Genomic DNA, 17602 nt, shown 5'->3' with positions numbered 1-17602 from the left:
AGCTGACTGACCTCCTGTTAAGCTGCCGGGACAGAAAAGCTGCAAGAAGCCCACCTTCTTGGAAGATCGCAGCTGAACGTTATCCAGACCCTGCTGATGGTTTCTGTGTAGTGAGTCTGACCCCCAAGTAGTGTTCCTGAGGTCCTGGAACCCTTGATTGGTGTACTCCTCCTTCCTAACCCTAAAGACAGGGTACTCTGTACTCTGCTTTTTTGTACTATTTTCTTTTAAAACTTTAAAAATTAATATCTCTGGTTCTCCTTATTATATTTTTTCTTGTTTGGTGAAAGTTTGTTCATTAAAATATTATCTATTTGTATAAATTGAAGTAGGATTTTTATTGTGTTGCATTTTCAACTTTTTAATTGTTTTGGTACTTCTAAATGTGTTACACATTATCTAACGTTAAGCCTGCCTGCTCAGTGCCATAGCTACCCGGGTTTGGCTTCAGGTTTAAGCTACTGAAACCTTTACTCGGCCTAACAAGAAAAATACAATCATTATTTGTGGTGGACTACCATCCACCCCAACTAGTTGTCTACTTTCTCAAACACACTGACCAAAAACCCCTCTCAATAGGAATATTATGTAGGACTTAAAAAAAAAAACAATAGAGTGGTGGGACATCTAAAGCGGTCTCAAATATCTGATCTCCAAAATTCAGGCACAGCAATCTGACTTCAGGATTGTTTTAAAGAGAGTCACCTGCTAAGGAAAAGAAACACCACACCAGTTATGCAATGTTAAATATAAACAACATTTTATTCTTTTACGTGCCTGTTAGAACTGGGGATCTCTAGTTGGCAGAGGTAGGTACCTTTGACCAAATAGCGTAAGGGAGTACACTCCTAAAATAACCCCTGCTCACCCCCTTGGTGGCTTGGCACGAGCAGACAGGCTTATCTCAGAGGCAGTGTGTACAGCATTTGTGAACACATACAGTAACCCAGCGACAACACTACAGATGGACACCACACAAGTTGTAGTATAAAAATAAGTATTCTTTATATAGATTTAACACAGGAGCACAAACGACAAAATCCACAATACTGTACTTAAAAATGGTAGGAATAGCTTAGGTCTCTTAAGATGTTGAAAATGCGACACTTTGAGTTCAATGTACCTTTGGATGCGTAACGCTATACAACGAAAGTGTTGCAGGAAAGGTGATACGTCGGTTCCTTACATGCAGGAACGGTGATGCGTCGGTTTCTTACTGTGCTTCCGTGGCGGTGCGACCTACAACGCCGTGATGCGATGAAGATCTGGTGCGATGAAACAAAGATGGCGTCTTCTTCTTGATGCGACACAATGCATGCACGCCCGACAGCCGTGCGGCAACTCAACGATTCTTCTGAGCTGCGACAGGCCCTGTGAGATATATAGACAAATGGTATAGAGGGATAGATCATATTTTGTTTTGCACAAGAGTTTATTAATTACCTTGGCAAAAGGCCTATTTCTTCTGGCAAATTTAGATAATTATTTTATACAGGCACAGATATCCATCGGTGAACATCAAAACGAATGGTTCACAAAACTACACACATTCATTACACAAATACCAAAAAATTAATTTACAAAACAATACATATATACATACTCATGTGCAACATATCTCAATCCAAAATCCTTCCCCCTAAAGATATATTTCATAAAAATGTACACTTCTCACTCCTAGTGATACATTAGAAGGTCGTCCTATTGGCAAAACAAAGGTATTAGTACTCCATCTTAATTTGTAATGCCAACAAAATCATGTATTGATTCCACAAATAGGTGGACTCCTCCTTCATCTATGTGTCGACGCGTTCGCGTTTCAGCCTCCACTTTCTTTATGGCTTCCTCAGGACGGGGATATAATCTACAACAATAATTAAACTACAATGAACTCCTAAAAAACATATGTTTTTATGTGCTGTGGTCTGTCCCTTATTTGCCCAGACAGTGTTCAGAAAGGAGGAGAGTCAGCGCGGTTGTGTAAGATTACTGAAAACTATAGTTATAGTCTCCAAGCTATTAATGCGAAAATACCATTAATCAAAGTGAAAGGGAATAATAACTAATACTGGTCATAGAGCGCCCTCACTAATATTGTTCAAGGTGCTGAGGCACCACACTGGTGAGTGTAAAGTGAGCGCAGAGACCTGAAAACCTCATGCACACCAACACCACTGTTGTGACATAAAGGCCAATGCTACCCAAGATTATCAAATCCAAGTCGGGTTCAAGGCTGGAATACCTGTAGGTTCATCCGAATCAACCCGGTCTCACACTTTAAAAAGGCCGGGCGGCTTATACTACGGCCCCACTCCTCGGTATCAGGCTCCTACGGGGAAGGAGGAGAGATGCTTTATAGCAACTTCTATCTTTCATGTAGAGACCTACAGCAGATCTAATAGAACTAGAAACCGAACCTCAATACACTTGCGTCTTCTCGTGAGCCCTGGTATTCTTCAATTATCTTCAAGTAATCTCAGGTCACAACAACAACGAAAAGAAACACGAAACCTGTAATCTTAGTCTCAAATAATTCTATACGTGTGCAAACCCTACTCAGTCTCTCCTACTTAGGGAATCAAGTGATCGGGACTTACATTTCTTCCTGGTCCTTTTCACCGACACCGTGCTCCGTGAACGTACGTCATATCAATGAACTGGCGTTACTGATTCCTATCGGGCCTTGGCTAAATGCGTATGTACGCAATTACGTTATACGTCCCTAAATCACCAAACACAAAGATAAGACTGATTCTCGGATATTGTTGCCAATCACACACTGAATCGTAACTATTCCGTCCCCCCGGGAGGTGGATAAAACAATATCAATGAACTCGACTTTCGTGGCGTGCTCTCCCTACAATTCCACTCGCAGGCAGGAAAAATAAATCAAACAACTCAAAAAGGACAAAGTAAAAAAGAACAAAAACCGTAATAATGTAACAACCGAAACAAATCAGAACAATTGCAGCGCAAACGAACGGGCTCTCAACTCCTATCCCTACATCTGAAACGACACCACTGTGTGTTATGTTAAAACCCCCCCATAGTGTAAATCAATCTCTAAACAACTATACCCTAAATCCAACTAACGGGGGTGGCGGATGAGACTCATCACTCCCACTGCTAAAGTATCTCCATCAACCCGTGCACCAATGCAGGGGATCTCCAGGTTAATTCTTAGGTCCTCAAAGCAAATCACATGTATCCCACGGATGTAATAGACCACAAACCGTTCAATTAAAAAGCTCCAAAGAGACTCCCAAGTAAATAAATAGACCGGTCTCAGTGCCGTGTTCAGAGTGCCCAAAAAAAATATACATCCAGAATGTCATCCATTCTACAACACTGTAAGTTCAAAAGTCAGGGCTTACAATCTAGAAAAGAACAGCCTAGATTCATAGTACTGCTTCTATGACATGTCAAGTTATCAAAGCGTTAGAGTAGAATTCATAGTCATCAAGGAGTTCTACACGTTATGGTCAAGCATAATAATATCCGGAAACTAAGAGCGTCTCTAATTAATTTAAATCAACGCCCATAGTTCATCTCTCTCATTTAGGCCCTCTGTCGCTGTGTGATATCTTTCGATGAGTCGTGCTTCTGTACGATTCAGCCTCATCTCCAAATCTTCCTTATTACTTGCCTTAATTACAGCCAAGATTGTCCACTCCAAATCGTTCTCATTGTGGCCAAACTCAGTGTAATGTTGTACAAGTGGGGCTCCTTGGGTTTTACATCTAATGCGGGATTTATGCTGTATAATCCGCATCTTCACCTTTTGTGTTGTCTGCGCTATGTACATGTTCCCGCAAGGGCAGGTCACAGCATACACCACATTTTTGGTGTTGCAGTTAGAGAATGATTGCATCACGTGTATCTTGTTCTTGATCATCAATGTTTTAGATTCATTCGTACTGGCACAAGCCACACAATTATTGCAACGGTAGTGCCCTAACCATGCAGGTAGACCCAACAAGGTTCTTGTGTCTTTTTTCGGTAGATCTCTCATTGCTTTGACCAAATGCTGTTTCAAATTTTTACCTTTTCTGAAGGCAAATAGTTGTTTTGGTATATTGAATTGGTCAATTAACCTCCAGTTTTTTAAGATAATGTTTTTCACCTTATTTGCTTTAGGATTAAACGTCAGTATACATGTCAGGAGATCTGTCTTTTCTTTTATTTTGGGAGTGAGTAAACTCTCCCTAGGCGTGAACCAAGCTCTTTTCAATGCCGTTCTCACTAGTTTTTTAGGGTATCCTCTGGAACATAATTTGACCTGTAGTTTTTCAGCGTTATTGAAATAGTCATCTTTATTAGAGCAATTGCGTCGTATTCTAAGAAACTGCCCGTAAGGCAAATTTTCTTTGAGACTCCTGGGGTGCCCTAATGAAAAATCTAGTAATGTGTTCCGATCAGTCGGTTTTGAGTACAAATTTACCTCTAATCTCCCTTTGTTGTTAAAGATCCATAGATCAAGGAAAGTAATACGTTCATTGCTAACGCATTTAGTGAAATTTAAATCTGGCGTGCATCCACTCAACCAAATATGAAATCTCTCTAGATCCTCCACTTTTCCATTCCAAATAAGGAAAATGTCATCGATGAAGCGCACCCACCTATGGGTGTATGAAAAAAATGGTGTCGCCTCATTGTAAATATATTGCCTTTCGAATTGATCCATTACTAGGTTCGCTATCTCCGGGGCAAAGCAACACCCCATCGCCACGCCCTTTGCTTGGAGGAATAACTCATTCTTAAAGGAGAAGAAATTATTTTTCAGACAAATTCTGTCCAAATCGAGTAGAAATTCAGTGGGAACCTGGTGTGGCCTAATTCTTTGATCTAACACCAATTCCATTACCAGGAGTGCCTCGTCTTGAGGTATGTTGGTATACAGGCTTTCGATATCAAGGGAGACCAACAATTGTTGGTCTCCATCGAAAACCTGATCCTCAATTTTGGAAATGAAGTCCATGGTGTCCCTCACATATGCCCGTGTCATACTCACAAAGGGTTTGAGAAATGTATCAACATATTTTGCCAGTGGTTCAAGTATCGATCCACAGGACGAAATAATAGGGCGTCCCGGGGGATTAGTAGCATTTTTATGTACTTTGGGAAGTACATAGATCAGCGGTACTTTTTGCTTCGTAAAGTTTAGATAATCGTATTCTTTTTTACATATATACCCATGTTCTAAAGCCTTAGTGGTCAAATGCAGGATTTTTGCTTTTAGAATCGGGGTGGGATTATCACATACCTTCCTGTAGTGGGCAGGGTTATTCAACTGCTTAATCACCTCTCTGTCATATTCATCGATGTCCCAAACAACAATTCCCCCTCCCTTGTCAGCTGGTTTTATTATTGTTAGGGGATTGTCTATCAGGCCTTTCAAGGCCATATGTTCCTGCTTATTGAAATTAGACTTGAATGTAAGGTGTTTACAATTTAAACTGTCTATTTCTTTCAATACTTGATTCTCAAACAGTAAAATCTCTTCTGGGATCATCTCGCTTTCTGGGCAAAAAGAAGATTTATTCTTTAGACCACTTACGTTGTATTCGTGTGTGTCTTTTTGGTGTTCAAAGAACACTTTTAATCTAATCTTATGTAGAAATTGTAATATCTCAGTCTTAGTGTCCACTGGATCTTGCAAGACTAGCGGCACAAAGGATAAACCCTTTTGGAGGACTCTCATTTCCCATGGCGTCAAAGTATGTTTGGATAAATTGTAAATAGGCATCTGAATGTCACTAGAAAGGTTATTTAAAGGGATGGCAATGTCTGCATTAGAATTTATCGCCTGTATACTCTTTGGCGCGTTCGAAAAAAATTCTGTTCTTGTGCTTGTTGGTGGATCGGTGCCCTCCATCCCCCTCTGTACCCTCGCCCCCTGTGGGTCCCTCTGTCTAAAAAAGGAGGGGGTGCGTTGGGATATTGGTAAATAGGGTGGTATGGTTGATAATATGGGCCTGCTCCTTGATCCGAATCTGAAGATGAATCAGAAAAGGTTACGAACCTAGTACGTGATCTTCCTTTGATTGGCAAATTCAAGGAACTGGGATTATTATTTTTAAAGAAATCTTCTTTTAAATATGGATATACCAACTCCTGTTTGAAATTCTTAATATCCCTACTTAGTTTAGATGTCTTAAGGTTCACTGTATGTGTTTTAAATTCAGTGAGTGTTTTATTGATGTTTTCCAGTAAAGCTTTAGTATCTGTAATCGAAAGGTCACTCTCAATTTCTTCTTCTAACCTTTTTATCTCTTTTAGTTCCTCTTCGCTAATTCGTAATGCGGTGTTAATCGACAGCACGATCCAATCTCGGGAACACTTTGTCCCCACTCCACTGAAATCGACTAGATATGGTTTGTCATTTATGAAGATTACAGGGACATTTCTCACCTGCAACCCAGCTGGTATGGTATTGGTTTTCAAGTATTCTAGGAGCACTTGAGCATGTAGTTGTGTCCTCGTATTTTTCTTTCTTAATTGAATTAATCTTTCTCCTTTATCAGAACTAACAGTTCTATCTCCAGTGATGTCTCCCCCTAATAAAGAAGGGAAGTGTTTAAGTCGGTTAATTTCTTCTTCAGAATAACTCACCATATGGGGTTCTGTCATCATAATCACAAATCTAAACTTCAAGTGAAGTCAGTGAGGTTGAACACAGTCACATTAAACACAAAAACCAAGGGAAAAATCAAAGTATATCTGAAATCTAATGATCCTGATGGACACTCCCTGGTATCTGTGCCTCATAGGTTTAATAGAAATATATCTGACGTACCTAATTCACTAAGGACTCAGGTAATTTTCTATCACCCTCACACTTAACAAAGTGCAATGGAACTACGATCAAAACAATCAGGGGGATGCCCAAATGACCCTCCTATACCTGGGCATAGAAACATCTAAGATATATAGACAAATGGTATAGAGGGATAGATCATATTTTGTTTTGCACAAGAGTTTATTAATTACCTTGGCAAAAGGCCTATTTCTTCTGGCAAATTTAGATAATTATTTTATATAGGCACAGATATCCATCGGTGAACATCAAAACGAATGGTTCACAAAACTACACACATTCATTACACAAATACCAAAAAATTAATTTACAAAACAATACATATATACATACTCATGTGCAAAATATCTCAATCCAAAATCCTTCCCCCTAAAGATATATTTCATAAAAATGTACACTTCTCACTCCTAGTGATACATTAGAAGGTCGTCCTATAGGCAAAACAAAGGTATTAGTACTCCATCTTAATTTGTAATGCCAACAAACTCATGTATTGATTCCACAAATAGGTGGACTCCTCCTTCATCTATGTGTCGACGCGTTCGCGTTTCAGCCTCCACTTTCTTTATGGCTTCCTCAGGACGGGGATATAATCTACAACAATAATTAAACTACAATGAACTCCTAAAAAGCATATGTTTTTATGTGCTGTGTTCTGTCCCTTATTTGCCCAGACAGTGTTCAGAAAGGAGGAGAGTCAGCGCGGTTGTGTAAGATTACTGAAAACTATAGTTATAGTCTCCAAGCTATTAATGCGAAAATACCATTAATCAAAGTGAAAGGGAATAATAACTAATACTGGTCATAGAGCGCCCTCACTAATATTGTTCAAGGCGCTGAGGCACCACACTGGTGAGTGTAAAGTGAGCGCAGAGACCTGAAAACCTCATGCACACCAACACCACTGTTGTGACATAAAGGCCAACGCTACCCAAGATTATCAAATCCAAGTCGGGTTCAAGGCTGGAATTCCTGTAGGTTCATCCGAATCAACCCGGTCTCACACTTTAAAAAGGCCGGGCGGCTTATACTACGGCCCCACTCCTTGGTATCAGGCTCCTACGGGGAAGGAGGAGAGGTGCTTTATAGCAACTTCTATCTTTCATGTAGAGACCTACAGCAGATCTAATAGAACTAGAAACCGAACCTCAATACACTTGCGTCTTCTCGTGAGCCCTGGTATTCTTCGATTATCTTCAAGTAATCTCAGGTCGCTACAACAACGAAAAGAAACACAAAACCTGTAATCTTGGTCTCAAATAATTCTATACGTGTGCAAACCCTACTCAGTCTCTCCTACTTAGGGAATCAAGTGATCAGGACTTACATTTCTTCCTGGTCCTTTTCACCGACACCGTGCTCCGTGAACGTACGTCATATCAATGAACTGGCGTTACTGATTCCTATCGGGCCTTGGCTAAATGCGTATGTACGCAATTACGTCATAAGTCCCTAAATCACCAAACACACAGATAGGACTGATTCTCGGATATTGTTGCCAATCACACACTGAATCGTAACTATTCCGTCCCCCCGGGAGGTGGATAAAACAATATCAATGGACTCGACTTTCGTGGCGTGCTCTCCCTACAATTCCACTAGCAGGCAGGAAAAATAAATCAAACAACTCAAAAAGGACAAAGTAAAAAAGAACAAAAACCGTAATAATGTAACAACCGAAAAAAATCAGAACAATTGCGGAGCAAACGAACGGGCTCTCAACTCCTATCCCCACATCTGAAACGACACCACTGTGTGTTATGTTAAAAACCCCCCCATAGTGTAAATCAATCTCTAAACAACTACACCCTAAATCCAACTAACGGGGGTGGCGGATGAGACTCATCACTCCCACTGCTAAAGTATCTCCATCAACCCGTGCACCAATGCAGGTGATCTCCAGGTTAATTCTTAGGTCCTCAAAGCAAATCACATGTATCGCACAGACGTAATAGACCACAAACCGTTCAATTAAAAAGCTCCAAAGAGACTCCAAAGTAAATAAATAGACCGGTCTCAGTGCCGTGTTCAGAGTGTCCAAAAAAAATATACATCCAGAATGTCATCCATTCTACAACACTGTATGTTCAAAAGTCAGGGCTTACAATCTAGAAAAGAACAGCCTAGATTCATAGTACTGCTTCTATGACATGTCAAGTTATCAAAGCGTTAGAGTAGAATTCATAGTCATCAAGGAGTTCTACACGTTATGGTCAAGGATAATAATATCCGGAAACTAAGAGCGTCTCTAATTAATTTAAATCAACGCCCATAGTTCATCTCTCTCATTTAGGCCCTCTGTCGCTGTGTGATATCTTTCGATGAGTCGTGCTTCTGTACGATTCAGCCTCATCTCCAAATCTCCCTTATTACTTGCCTTAATTACAGCCAAGATTGTCCACTCCAAATCGTTCTCATTGTGGCCAAACTCAGTGTAATGTTGTACAAGTGGGGCTCCCTGGGTTTTACATCTAATGCGGGATTTATGCTGTATAATCCGCATCTTCACCTTTTGTGTTGTCTGCCCTATGTACATCTTCCCGCAAGGGCAGGTCACAGCATACACCACATTTTTGGTGTTGCAGTTAGAGAATGATTGCATCACGTGTATCTTGTTCTTGATCATCAATGTTTTAGATGCATTCGTACTCACACAAGCCACACAATTATTGCAACGGTAGTGCCCTAACAATGCAGGTAGACCCAACAAGGTTCTTGTGTCTTTTTTCGGTAGATCTCTCATTGCTTTGACCAAATGCTGTTTCAAATTTTTACCTTTTCTGAAGGCAAATAGTGGTTTTGGTATATTGAATTGGTCAATTAACCTCCAGTTTTTTAAGATAATGTTTTTCACCTTATTTGCTTTAGGATTAAACGACAGGCCCTGTGACACGCTTTTCCGGTGATACAAGACGCTTCGGCGATGCAATGAGACAGCTGCAGCGCCGACACCCTTCAATGATGCAACAACAGCTGCTGCGGCGGCGACACGCTTCTCCGGTGATGCGACGACAGTGGTTGCGGCGGTGACACGCTTCTCCATCGTGAGTCGAGCTTCCAGCTCCTTGCGACACGCAGTCCCTCAGAAAGCCAAACACAACTGCAGGCACTTCCAAAGAACTCTTGGGGAGCTGGTGGTTGAAGTCTGTTGTCCCTGAGTCTTCAGCAGGAGGCCAGCTCTTTCTCACTTGTGCTGTGGCACTAGACAGCAGATAACCAGCAAAAACACATGAGGCAAGAGCAAACAAATGGAAGGGAGACCCACGCCAAGCTGCCAGATCTAACACGTGTCCCTTCCAGCTAAAATGTGGGGAGAACTACCCTACCTTAGAGGCTCTCCCTGGTGATTGCTACTGGGGCTGCGAGCTATTGTGCATTACCTACGAACCTACTTGTGAATTTACTTTGACGGCATCTTTTAGAAGTTTTACTCTCGTAGGTAGTTTTTAGACTCTTAAACTGATGTGAATTGTATCTTGGGGGGTTTCATTTAAGATTAACTGGGAAACGTAGTTCAGGAACTCTAACACTCTTCACACGCTTCCTACCTTTTACTGGACGATCTGTTCAGGCGTCTGGCGGCAGTGGGCGCCATCTTGGGAGTAGCGGGGTCAACGCTCTAGTCGCGCCGGACTCCCGCCCTCCCAGAATACTTAAACGACTGCTCCCGGTGGCTGCGCTACCTTAGAGGCTCTCCCTGGTGATTGCTACTGGGGCTGCGAGCTATTGTGCATTACCTACGAACCTACTTGTGAATTTACTTTGACGGCATCTTTTAGAAGTTTTACTCTCGTAGGTAGTTTTTAGACTCTTAAACTGATGTGAATTGTATCTTGGGGGGTTTCATTTAAGATTAACTGGGAAACGTAGTTCAGGAACTCTAACACTCTTCACACGCTTCCTACCTTTTACTGGACGATCTGTTCAGGCGTCTGGCGGCACTGGGCGCCATCTTGGGAGTAGCGGGGTCAACGCTCTAGTCGCGCCGGACTCCCGCCCCCCTCTCCCCATATAACGTGTGTCACGGCCAGACGGCGCAGCGGGCTGGCGCAGCGGGCGCGCCGGGCGCGCGCCGAAGCCGCGCCAAAGCCAAGCCCGTCTGCGCCCGTCTGCGCCACGACCGGGCCTAGGGCCACCCCCCCTGCACCTCTTAGGTCTGCAAGGTTAGTGTACACAGCGAATGACCTTATTAATTTGAACGATACCCTTCACCAGAAGCATGATCCCCCAACATGTTTATTCACTGATCCTATTGGAGGGCCGTTTCGCTGTACTCTTTGTAAAAAACAAAAACATAACCTGGAAACATTGACACCTCAGAAGCCAATACAAGCGGCACTCGTAAACGCTCGCTCGCTTCCATGTCACAAAATTGACATACTAGAATTACTTAGTACCTATGCTATCGATCTCCTGTTTCTCACTGAAACTTGGGGAGACGAAGCATCAGGACCAGATTTTAAAGCAGCCATGCCAGAAGATTACTGTGTCTACAGGCAGGATCGTATCTCAGCGCACAAAGGTGGAGGGATAGCAATACTATACCACAACAGCCTCCGCATTAAAGCCATTGATTTAAAACACACGAGCTGTGAGGCACTTGCATTTACCGTGACACTCACCAACAACCAAACACTCACGGGTGCCCTTTTATACCGACCCCCAGGCTCCCGTACCACATTTCTTTCACAACTTCATCAACTCAGTGAACTAGCTGTAGAGCACAAATATTTCACCATATTGGGTGATTTCAATTTTCATCTAGAATCCCACACCGACAAAGACACTGACCAGCTCATCAATGATATTCATACTGTGGAACTGAAACAACTGATAACGGTTCCAACACACAAGGCGGGACACACACTTGACGGTATTTTTACCAATAACCCATACATCACCATTAACCAAACACTGCCTTTAACATGGTCTGATCACTCTGCCATTTTATTCGATATCAAAACTACAACACCAGCTATTAAAAGAACAGCTCAGAACTCCCACCTAACCACTAGAGACTGGAAAAGTTTGGATTACATTCAGCTTGCACAGACTCTCACTGAGGCCTTTTTGGACATAGATACAGAAACTGATCCTAACTTGGCAGCCACGAGATATACCTCTACTCTCGATGAGGCTTTCTCTACACTAGTTCCATCCAGAACAGTCAAGCACATCAGGAAGACCCCCTCGGCCCCTTGGTTCACCGAACAACTTAGACTACAGCGACAATATTGCCGTAATCTAGAGCGCCATTGGCGCAAACATTACAATGCATCAGATAAAACCACGTACACAGCAGCACTCCATAACTACAAGCAGAACATAGCTACAGAGAAAAACACTTATTACACCACCCAAATAAATCAAGCTAATTGTAGCATGAAGAAACTGTTCGAAGTGGTGAATCATCTTGCTGAACCATCTAATCCACCCACTGAAACATCTCAAACTCTTTGCAATACTTTGGCTGACTTCTTCTCTGGAAAGGTCACTTCTATATTTAAGGACTTTTCCCCAAACCTGAACCTAACTGAATCATCCAACACACAACTGAACGTGAACCCTACAGTACTAACGGAATTCACCAAATTACAGTCGCACCATATCCATAAACTAATTCTGTCAATCAAATCGGGCTCCCCACTGGACCCTTGTCATCCTTCTATATTCAATACTATTCCAGACACTATCACAACTCCACTGACACACATTTGTAACATTATGTTTTCAACAGGTCTATATCCAACCATCTGGAAAAACACTATAATCAAACCACTTGTAAAAAAACCATCACTTGACCCTTCATTACCGTCTAGCTATCGCCCTATTGCATCTCTGCCGTTTCCAGCCAAAATCGTTGAATCAGTCATGAATAAACAACTGTCTGACTACATCCAAAGTAACAACTTATTGGATGATACTCAGTTTGGATTCCGACAAGGACATGGAACAGAAACTGCCTTGATTAAGGCTGCAGATGAAATAAGAACCACTATGGATAATGGAGGACAGGCTGTCTTGATTTTGCTAGATCTATCGGCGGCCTTCGACACGGTCGATCACTCTACTTTGATCGGCCGTGTCGAGGCCATCGGTATTAAACACAAAGCCAGAGATCTCATCACTTCATTCCTGGCGGATCGCAAGCAGGCAGTTAAGTTAGGCACTTTTACCTCCCCCTCTTTCAGCCACCCTTGTGGAGTTCCGCAGGGTTCCTCGCTAAGTCCGACCCTTTTTAACATCTATGTTTCGGACTTAGCGAGGGTAATAAAAGCTTACAACATCAACTTAACAACTTATGCCGACGATACCCAGTTGGTATTATCCATACATAAAAACGGTTCTCAGATAGCAGCAAACTTCAAGGATGGCATGCGGGCTATCAGCAGTTGGATGGCCTCCAACTGTTTAAAACTTAATTCATCTAAGACGGAGGTCATGCTTTTTGGTAAGATTGAGCCTCTGTGGTCTCCTCTATGGTGGCCGGAGGAAATGGGGACCCCACCCCAACCAGTCAGTAAAGTAAGAAACTTGGGAGTAATATTTGATGACAAACTTTCTTTCCATCACCATGTGAACACCGTAGTCTCATCTTCATTTAACATCTTAAGGAAAATAAAGAAACTTCTCCCATATCTTCCCACATCCACAGGAAAAACATTAATCTCTACATTGGTGTTCTCACGCATCGACTATTGCAATGCCCTCCTCCTCAATGCTAAAAAAAAAATCATTTCCAAACTACAAATGATACAAAACGCCTCAGCCAGAGTTCTACTAGGCATTCCAAAATTTAGTTCTGTCTCTAGATACTTGGACCAGTTGCATTGGCTTCCGGTTAGGAGTCGGACGAAATTTAAGGCCCTTTATATCGTCTACAAGGCAGTAAACAACACGGGACCAAAATTTCTTAGGACGTCACTCAAGCCTTTATCAACCTCTAGAACGCTTCGCTCCAACACTGCTCATCTGCTTCATATACCTAGAACAAGGAAAGTCAACTGGGGAGACAGATGCTTTACTGTTGCAGCTGCAAGACTGTGGAACTCCCTTCCTCTTAACATAAAATCCAGTCCTACGTTGATTATCTTTAGAAAGCAGATAAAAACATGGCTGTTTTCTCAAAGCAAAGACTGTTCTTAAACCAATCTAAAACTGCCCAGAGTCTCACTTTATTGGTATCATTTATAGCTCCTAGCGCCGAGACACCCATGGGTAATTGTAGCGCTTTAAAAATCGCATAAATAAATAAATACCTCCTGGGAGTTCTCATCACTAAGGCGGAAAAATCTGGACAGACCATCAGCATTGGTGTGCTCTGTACCAGGGTGATGTTCCACGGTGAAGTCCATCCCCTGTAGGGAAATGGACCACCTTAACAGCTTTGAATTCTCACCCCTCATCTGCATCAACCATCTGAGGGGCCTGTGGTCTGCCTGAACCCGGAAGTGAGTCCCAAACAGGTATGGTCTCAGCTTCTTCAGTGCCCAGACCACAGCAAATGCCTTACGCTCAATCGCACTCCACCTTTGTTCCCGTGGAAGTAACCTCCTACTGATGAAGGCTACGGGTTTATCTAGGCCCTCCTCATTCATATGTGACAAAACAGCCCCCACACCATGCTCTGAAGCGTCTGTCTGAACGATAAATTCTCTGGAGAAGTTGGGTGCCAGGAGCACGGGTGCCGTACACATAACAGTCTTCAGGGCCTCAAAAGCTTTCTGACAGGTGTCAGTCCAAATCACTTTCTTGGGCTGCTTCCTGGAAGTCAGCTCTGTGAAGGGTACAACAATGCTGCCATACCCCTTGACAAACCTCCTGTAATACCCAATGAGTCCTAAAAAGGCTCTCACCTCTGTTTGGGTTTTGGGGGTTCCCAAGCCAGGATGGATTCAATCTTGGGCTGTAGAGGCGCCACCTGGCCGCTCCCAACCTGGTGTCCCAAGTACACCACAGAACCCTGCCCGATCTGGCACTTACTTGCCTTGATTGTGAGGCCTGCCCTCTGCAGCGCCATCAACACTTCCCAGAGGTGGCACAGATGTTCTTCCCAACTGGCGCTGAACACTGCAATGTCATCCAGGTAGGCGGCACTGAACTCTTCCAGTCCAGCCAACACCTGGTTGACCAACCTCTGAAAGGTGGCAGGGGCATTCTTCATCCCAAAGGGCTTCACCTAGAACTAGTAGTGCCCATCTGGTGTGGAGAATGCTGACCTCTCTCTTGCCCCATCAGTCAAGGCGATCTGTCAGTACCCAGACGTTAGATCAAACATGCTGAGGTACCAGGCAGCCCCTAACCGATCTATGAGCTCATCACCACTAGGAATGGGGTGCGTGTCAGTCTTCGTGACTGAATTGAGCCCTCGGTAGTCCACACAGAACCGGAGTTCTGGCGTGGCACCCGGTGCGGCAGCCTTTGGGACCAAGACCACTGGGCTGGCCCAAGGACTGTTAGAGGACTCAATCACCCCTAATGCAAGCATCTTGGAGACCGCCTCCTTGATGCAAGCTCTCACCCTGTCAGTCACCCTGTAAGTTTTGTGCTTCACAGGAGTACTATCTCCAGTGTCCACATCATGGACGCACCAATCAGTGACACTGGGAATCCGGGAGAACAGATCAGAAAACTGTCCCAGCAACTGGTCTCAGTCATTCTGTTGCTAAGGGGTCAGGGTGGAAGAGAGGTTTACACCATCCACTGACCCATCTCGCTCGCCGACAGTGGGTCAGGAAGAGGATCAGTCTCCTCCTCCATTCAAGCATTTGTCGCTAAGAGAATGCCCACTTCAGACCTCTCCAAGTGGGGCTGCAGGCGGTTGACATGCAGGACCCGCAAGGGGTTCCTGGGAGACCGCAAGTCCACCAAGTAGGTAACAGGACTTTTGCGCTCCACCACCTCAAATGGTCCGGTCCACTTATCCTGGAGTGCACAAGGCTCCACTGGGGCCATGACCCACACTTTATGACCAGGCTGAAGCTCTACCAAAGTGGCATTCTGATCGTACCACAGCTTTATCTCCTACTGGCTGGCTTCCAGATTCGCCTCAGCGAGTTGCCTAGTCTGGTTCCTGAAGGCCAGCATGTAGCTATATACATCCTGGGGAGGTTTCCTGGGAGATTGCTCCCAGCCTTCCTTGACCAAACTCAGAGGTCCTCTCACCGGGTGACCATAGAGAAGTTCAAAGGGACTGAACCCTAGAGATTTTTGTGGCACCTCACGGTATGCAAACAGCGGGCATGGTAAGAGGACGTCCCACTTACGCCTCATAGGTTCCTCAAGACCCATAGTCATGCCTTTTAGGGTTCGGTTGAATCTTTCAACCAACCCATTTACTTGGGGGTGATAAGGATTGGTAAACTTATAGGTTACCCCAAACTCCTGCCACAGGGACTTCATATACTTGGAAATGAAGTTTGTGTATCTCGGTCAGACACTACTTCTCTAGGGAATCCCACTCGGGAGAAAATTCCCATCAGTGCCCGTCCCACCACGGGGGCCGTCACTGTCCTTAGAGGTATGGCTTCTGGGTACCGGGTGGCATGGTCCTCGAAGACAAGGATGAACCTGTTGCCTATGGCTGTCTTGGGGTCCAGTGGCCCCACAATGTCAATACCCACCCGTTCAAAGGGGGTGCTGACCACAGGGAATGGCTGGAGAGGAGCCTTTTGCTTCCTCCCACTCTTTCCACTTGCCTGACAAGTCTGACATGTTCCTGCAATGAGTGTCTGAACTCGCGCATTTGGGGCCAATAAAAGTGGGTGACAAGCCTCTCAAAGGTCTTGTCCTGCCCCAAATGTCCTGCCAACGGCACATCATGAGCCAGCCCCAGTAGGAAGGCTCCGAAGTGCTGTGGTACCACCAGCACACGGGCTGACCCAGGCTCAGCAACCTTAGGCTCACTATACAGGAGACCATTCTCCCAGTAGATCAAATGTGATCCAGACTGATCACCTGCTGCCTGACTTGCAGCCTGCTGCCGCAAACCCACAAGAGAAGGGCATTCCTTCTGCTCCTTGCAGAACTCTTCCCTGGAGGGTCCTCCTTCCTGCTGCCAATGGGTCAGCTCAGGCAGGCCCCCCAGTTCAGCTACCTGTTCCCCTGTAGGCTCCAGGGCTTCACCCTCAGGGTCTGCCTCCTCCTGGACCGTGGGAACTTCAGGGGCCAGTTTCACATGCACCCTGCCTCTTCTCTTTAAGGCAGGCACCTGGGCCTCCCTCTCAGGCTCCAGGTCCTCTTGAACACCCTTACTGGCTGCCATGGACCACGTGGTCACACACGCCCAGTCAGGCAGACCCAACATCTCCAAATGAGCATTTGGCTCCATTTTCGCCCAAGGTGAGCTCTCCAAATCGTTTCTTTACAAACAGTCAACAGGCATGGCGGGCCTCACAGCTACCGGAAGAGTACCAGAGACCCCCCCACTCAAAGGGAACCTGAGCCACCTTGCAGTGGCTCTCTGTGTTGTCAGTGGCAACAACTGGGTAAAATGCATTGGGGACAACCTGCTCTTGATACACCAGGTGACATTTGTCAGCTGTCACACTGGCTCCGGTGTCTCTAAGAGCCTCCACTCTACGGCCATTGATGGTCACCCACTGCCTATACTTTTTAGTGTTATCAGGCAGTTGGGTCCTGGGGACCACCTTACAGTACCCTAAAGAGACAAGGGACATCTCTGCGGGACCCCACCTAACTTGGACACCCCTCTCCTCCCCCAGGGCTACACCCGCCATTTGCCGGGGTGGAGCACCAGCGGGTGCTGTCTTTCCAAATTGTGGG

This window comes from Triturus cristatus, chromosome 2_2 (assembly GCF_964204655.1).
Source record: "Triturus cristatus chromosome 2_2, aTriCri1.1, whole genome shotgun sequence".
Classification (NCBI taxonomy): Eukaryota; Metazoa; Chordata; class Amphibia; order Caudata; family Salamandridae; genus Triturus; species Triturus cristatus.
Note: the sequence above shows the minus strand (reverse complement) of the source record.